This window comes from Nicotiana tomentosiformis, chromosome 8 (assembly GCF_000390325.3).
Source record: "Nicotiana tomentosiformis chromosome 8, ASM39032v3, whole genome shotgun sequence".
Lineage (NCBI taxonomy): Eukaryota > Viridiplantae > Streptophyta > Magnoliopsida > Solanales > Solanaceae > Nicotiana > Nicotiana tomentosiformis.
The window spans coordinates 35,618,103-35,625,334 of NC_090819.1; positions in this window are offsets into that span (position 1 = coordinate 35,618,103).

The window sequence follows — 7,232 nt, forward strand, 5'->3', positions numbered from 1 at the left end:
TATAAGGGACGATGTGTCAATAAGGTTAAATAAAAAATACTAGAATTAAAAACTTATATAAAAAATTAACATTCTTTTTTCAACAAACTAAGTAGTAAACAAAAAACTAATTAAGACACATAAATAAACTGAAACATGAAGAATAATTGAAGGCACACACATTAAAAAATTGGTAATTAATATGGCTAAATGGTAAAATGTTATGTTGAAAACATATGTGATGAATAGATTGATTAAATACAAATATCAGGTGCAGTGATTTCTTTTTCACCTAAAAGTATTGATCAACGGATTCAACATTGGTGGTCTTCGAACTTTATTACTGTAAGAGCTACATCACGTTGCAGCCGCTACTCCATTAATTTAAAGATAGACTAGACCCATGAGGTTCAACATAAGTAATTAATGTGTCACACCTAACAAGTATTCGAGCAATATTATGTGTTCCAGCACACATAATAGTTGGATATAATGTATGTTATTAGTTATATAAAGTGCGAGAAATCAACAACCCGAGCTACTAATATTATGGCTCACTTCAACCTGCAATAAGAGGAAAACGTCCTACTTTCAAATATGTTTTTTTAACTTTAATTTCAAATACTTTTTTTTATACTTGGATTAGATATTGTTCAAACACCTACTAAATATTTCAAATCTTCTTAATACACTAGAGAGAGAAAAAAAGGATATGCAAATTATCTTGAATTCCTCGTAGAGGAAGAGCTGATGCTACTGGAATATTGCAAACACGGTCATAACTTTTGCAAGTTAAAATGATAAAAGAAAACTATCTTTTGTAATGCCGAGTTAAGTTGACGAAATGTCTAAGCATCACCAAAAGTTACCAATATAAAGTGTACTTTAACCTTCTAGATATTTCAATGGAAGTGCCACCGGTGATGTTGGATTGCAACTCGTATTTGTTCAACTCGTTTTCCATCTGGCTCGACTCGCCCATTCGTCTCCATTATTTCTCTCTTACAATAATAATAATGACTACGACTCAATTTTAAAGTCTGTTGGCCAAACATCTTGTTTACCCTAAAAAATGGATAACAATTAAATTTATATGTGGTTTAAGGATATATGGATTAATTCAATACGAATGATTAATGACGTTAGATTAAACAAATGAAAGACGTAATAAATGGCCAAACCAATGATAAGAGTGATTCCGAGCTCAGTTGGTGACTCAATGAGGAACCCGCCCTCGATTCCGAGCTTGCACTTGTGAAGAACTTAAGAACAAAAGTAAGAACTTTGAACGACAAAGAGAATGGAAATAGATTTCCTTGGTATTCGTGTTACAATGATTCCTTGAACATTAAGTTTTCCACTTTATATAGTAGGAGAGTTTTAACCTAAGTACAATTCTAAGAAAGGCAAAAATCTCCTGTTTCGCTAATCACTGATTTTCTGCCGATACGGGCCGAGATTCACGCCGCGATATCCGGATGGGCACGGACATCACGACCCTTTGTTAGTCATGTGCAGTTGTTTGGTAATACTCTCCGAAGTCTTGATCCCCGAACCGGACCCGGAGGACATGGCCCTGATACCCCCGAGGGCAGGTATTTTGCCCGAGCCCCGATATGAGGGGCTCCTTGCTCTGACTTCAATTCATTACGGTCACATTCTTGCTCTGTTTGTTTCACCGGGAAATCGGGGTGTTCAGTGGGCTCGGTTTTACCCGTATACAGATAGTCCCCTCGTTTCTCAAAGAGTAAGCTTGCCGAAACGATGGGAAACGATAGATGACTCTGATTCCTTCCTTCATACATTACGACAAGGGAGTCGAAACGTCCCACCAGTCGCGTCGTTCTGATTTCGGACACATATCGCTCACCGGTAGGTTGCCCCCGAATGCGAAGCGTCGGCTGTTTCCCTATAAAAGCTTCCTCCTTTTGTCCTTTTTCTACTTTCCGACCAAATCACTACCTTCGAGCTTTCCAACCATCATCAAACCTTCTTCATATCTTCATCCTTGTTCTTCAATTTCCATAGCAATCTCCATATTTCTGCCCAGATTTTCTTCAAATCTTCATACTCTGTTCTTCATCTTCAAAACCCGTTTCTCCAAAACTTTGTGTTCTTTCCTCAAATTTTCAAACACTCATCCAGATAACAATGGCCAAAATATCGAAAACAGTTCCTCAACAAGTTGCCTCTTCATCTTCTCAATCGGCCTTTGGTACTGAACCGGTTTCCCCTGAGGTGGTTGCCTTCGAAACGGCTCCCCCCGTTGCGGCTGCTAAGGAACCGGCCGCCGAGATTCCCTTGTCGGCGTTCATTCTCGGGGGCTGCTCAATTGCAGATGACTTTAAAGTCGAGAATCCCTCGTGCAAACATGACCGGGGTGAAGGAGTCTCGAGGTACATATATTCTGTGAGTGAAGATGTTCCTCCCACAGTTCGTAAGGACTGCAATTAAGAAGGCAAGAACGTAGTAGTCCCCGGGCCCAAGGATACCGTCACTACCCACGTGGAGGGGTACTTAAGTGTTTACACTTATCCCTTCACACTGGGCCCGATAGACCCGATCGTCCTAGACTTTTGCAAGAGGTACAAGGTGTGCCTCAGGAAAATCTACCCATCATTGTGGAGGATCGTGACCCTCCTCCGCTACATCGTGAACAAGACTGAATCTTGTCGGTTCACGATCGACTACCAGCTTTGATTATACAGTCCCCGGATATTCTGAGCGGGACTAATCAAGCTTACTCGTCGGGCCACCAAGGCCCCCTTTTCGAGTATCGACGAAGACCAAGATCGGGGGTGGTAAGGACGCTTTTTCCGAGTCAAGACCGAGGATTTGATCCCCCAGAATACATGCCATTCTTGACGAGCACAAAACACAACACAAAATTATTGCTCACTAGTCAAAGATAGTATAGTTTAACTATCGTCTCCGCATGGATTGGATTTAAACAATGTTCGAATAATCTTCAATTGATTACTATCCAGAAAAATTAATACTTGATTTGATGACTATCACTACGATTAACTACTAAAAATTAAGCAAGTAACAGTTGATCACATAAGACAGCAGATGAGCAACGAAGAAATATCAATGAGAGAAATAAGGGTATTTGACTAGATAGGTGCAAGATAATTGACTCGGGATCGAATTCTTGAGTTAATTCACTCAATAATACTGTTGGTTCTCACGAATTCAACAGATAATTAGATTACACTTGAAGTTAGTGTTCCTCTTTCGATTAAACGTTAATTTCAATAATTAATCTAATTGAAGCACGGTAAATAATTGCAACAATAAAATGATAGTTATGATCTAAAGGGTAACTTCTCACGAATATTTCCCTATTTTCTAGCTTGATTGACAATTCAAGAGGCTCTTTCGATTACCTATATGAATCACGAATTTAAAGTAGAGCATAAGATGTAAAGCAATTCAATACAGTGCTCCTCTTTTGATTAAGCAAAATAAGAAATAACTCCACAATACAAATTAAAACTCCATCAATTAATTGTGACAATTATCAAGAATCGAATCCCTAATCAAGTTATCAAAACACTGTATCTGCCAACACCCTAATAGAAATTACTCCATAACAATGGAGTAATACATTTCAAATAAGTTTAAGAACAAAGAAAACATCAAAGCTACTGATTTTGATACCAACTCCTGTATTGCACCGATTGCAGGTTGTATTATTGATGAATTCTTGAGTTTTATTGCTTTTGTTGGTTCTCCTATCTTTTGTAGGTCAAAAATCCCTTCAAAATCGTGTTTTTGGTGTATTTTATACCGTGTAGAAATAAGCCAAGACAAAACTACCCTTTCCTAGCCGAACTTGGAGATCACTCTGACAAATTTGCACAGCCGCGCCGCGCCCCAAACCGCTCCTTGCGGCGCGCTAGTGAGGAAATCCATAGAGCTCGCATTTTTCTTGTCAGGCACTTTTGCACTGCCGCGCCACGCCCCATGCGGCGCGGTAGTAGCTTTTTCTTAGAGTAAATTCATGTGTTCACTTTTTGATATCCGGACTTGGTCCTCGACCCCCGAACGTGATCCCAACCTAATTTCTTGGGCTTCTACTCAGACTTCAAAGTTCTAACTTGTTTGATTTCGCTCCAAATTATCTAAATAGCTCAGAGTCATTTCCTACAAGGCATAAAATACATAATAAGTATAATTCACTATCATTTAAGCTCAAACACACGTCAAATGTAATAATTAGAGTGAAATACTACGGCTAAAACACGGGTTTCTAGCCTACCATCCACACCTCACACTTAGATTGTTGCTCGTCCTCGAGCAATCAAACTGCACTTCCCCTAGGGACGACCTTTTCATTAAACAAAATCCCTAACACATCATGCCAAGAATGCTTAAAATAAACTAAGCACCCTATCATAACATCCTTACCTCAGGACTCGACTCAAAAGCGCCACGCATTTTTCACAACATGTCCACTTACTCTAACACAGAGGTCAAAGACTTTACCTTACCTTCACAAGTCATGTGCCTTCACACAAACAATAGAGAATAGTTCCATATACAATAAAGTTCAAGAGCAGTTAGGACTCAAGGTAGAAAGAATTCACTCACTCTCAGGAATTAAATTCATGCGCCATAGAAGACGTACCATATGTTTGCCCATAGTGTAATACTCTACTAATTTAGCTCATTCAGTCAAGGATCAAGTACGACTTTAATTGGTTGTAATGTAGGTTGTGGGTCGGGTAGGATACATTTGAATATAGTGATCACAACTTCCTAAGTACTTTAATACATATACATTAACAATTTCACCCCACACTTGTGTGAAACCAAACCCCAACATTCACACATAATCGCATCAAGCTCCCGATTTCTTTAAGCACAAACCCGATAAGAACTACCACTAGCAAGTAATTACTTTTTTATACTATATACAAACACCAATATTTTTTCTTTTTCTAGATTATGATATTCTCTTCTCTTCTTTTTTTATCTCAATTCCCTACAAGTGGTTCTCATAATCTTTTTTTTTCTCAATATACCTTTCCCTTTTCTATAGTTCCACTCAAAAACCCAACCATACCTCCATCTAGCTTTTACAAGCTCATAACAACTCACGTGCTCAAGAGAGGTCTACAGTTCAAACAGATAGTCAATTCAAACAAAGGGGTCAAGCTTGTATTGTGGTTACCAAACAAATAGGATTACAGGCTCAAAGAGGCTAACTAAGATAAACATTAATTAGGTGGGCAAAAGCATATATCTGGCTCAATAAAAAAATGCCTATATCCCTTCCTAGACTGAACAAGACTGCTATTTCGCTTTGCAAACACACAGGGTAAGTTCTATACATCAATAGACATGCACATAATATCAACGAAAACCACACTCATACATTGGCACATAACTCACTCGGGATCGGATCTTTCCCGACTCTCTAGTCAAAGCATTTAAGTAGAGTTACGATCAAGCAATTTAAGGCACTTATCTAAAAGTCAAGAACTGAGCCTAGGCGTCATGACTAAGGCACTCACCACTCTCAAGGCATATGCAGTCAAGGGAAATTGCTTCAAATTAGCACTATGACTCAACATTTTTTACTCCTATAAACCAAAAAACTAACTACACCCGGTTCAAGTAAAATCCTTAGAAAAGAACCGCGACACAAAGAAAAACCAAGGAAGAATTACTACACTACCTAAGAAAATAAAATAAAATAAAATAGAATAAAATAAAACAAAGGACTTATTTTTGGATTTTCAAAATTTTTTAATTTTTGTTTTTCGTTCGACTTCAAATCCCTCAAGAAGCCAGTCGACAAAATCCATCGTCCGAAAGAGTCAAAACTAAACAGTTAATTACTAACTATTACAGGACGATAGAAAATAGAGTTATGATTACAGACCATATTATCTAAGAAAGAAAGAAACAAATCAAACAAAATCAACTGGCAAATAGAAAACAAGTACAAATACAATCAAATAGGAGCACCCCACACTTTAAAAAAAATTGCATTGTCCCCAATGCAAAACAGTAAAACAAGAGTGAAAAGGTAACTCCCTGAGGCCCATGGCCTACTCTTCATCGCTACCCTCAAAAGTGTGCAGGTACTCTTCATCATCAGAGAGAACAGAGTTGGCGTCCTCATCAGGTGGCATCTGTACTCCAGCAGCTAATCCCAACCACTGCTGCGTGATCGCGGAGAGTAGATGGTCCTCCTGCAGCTATGCCAAGTCAACCTCCCCCCGAGCAGCGCGAAGGCGCATATCAACAAATAGAAATTGCAGTGTCTTCTCAACACGAACAGTCTTTGATCTACAGGAACAACAACAGCATGAGGGTCTATCATAATTGTGACATCAAAAGGCTTAAGAGGTCGCAAAACCAGAATCTACCGATCATAATGAAACTCCTCCTTCACATGGTGGATCCTCAGAAGTCATATGATCATACTCAGGAAATATAGACGGTGGTCCCCAAGTGGTCGTACTCGAGACATGTGCTCAAGCATAATCTTACCCAGATCAAACTTCGTCCGAGTCAAGATAGCATAAATGAGACACACCTTCAACCGGGAGACATCAATGTTGTTCTGGGTAGGCATGATCTTCGCATTAATCAAACGGTGAACGACTCTGGCAAGTAATACTATGGCTAAAATATGGGTTTTTAGCCTACCATCAATTCCCTAAGAAGTGGAATGCGTCTCGTAAGTGCAATTCTCTCTTTAAACATCAAAATTCTTTTTCTTCAATTTCTATCTTCTCATTCATGTTTGTGGTTGTACAGCTGTCACCCGGTTTCCGAATGCGGTTCCTCGGTTAAAGGAGTGGATCGAGGGCATCTGTACTCGAATGTCGTACTTCGAGCGTACATGGCACAGACTCTCGAAGGGCCGATGGGAGGCCCGTTCTCATGGTAAGGCCTCTTTTTGGGTTGCCAATACTATGTTTCCACCTTTTATTATAATAACTCTTCTTCCCTTTTTGTTATTGCAGGTTTACCTAAGACCACCGAACTTAGGCCTTCAAAAGGGGATGAGGATGTGCCCCCATCCATTGATCCCTCTACTGCTGCCACAGAGGGAAAAAAGAAGAGGAAGAGAAAACCCTCAGGCTCCCCGGGCTCCGAGGTGAATAAACCAAAGAAACGGGTGCTCTGCAAGCCTAGGAGGGGCTCCAGTTCCTGGGTTCCAGCCTTAGACTTCCTCCTACGGCTTAAGGACGAGCCGGAGGATAAATCTATTTTTGTTACCCACAAGACGA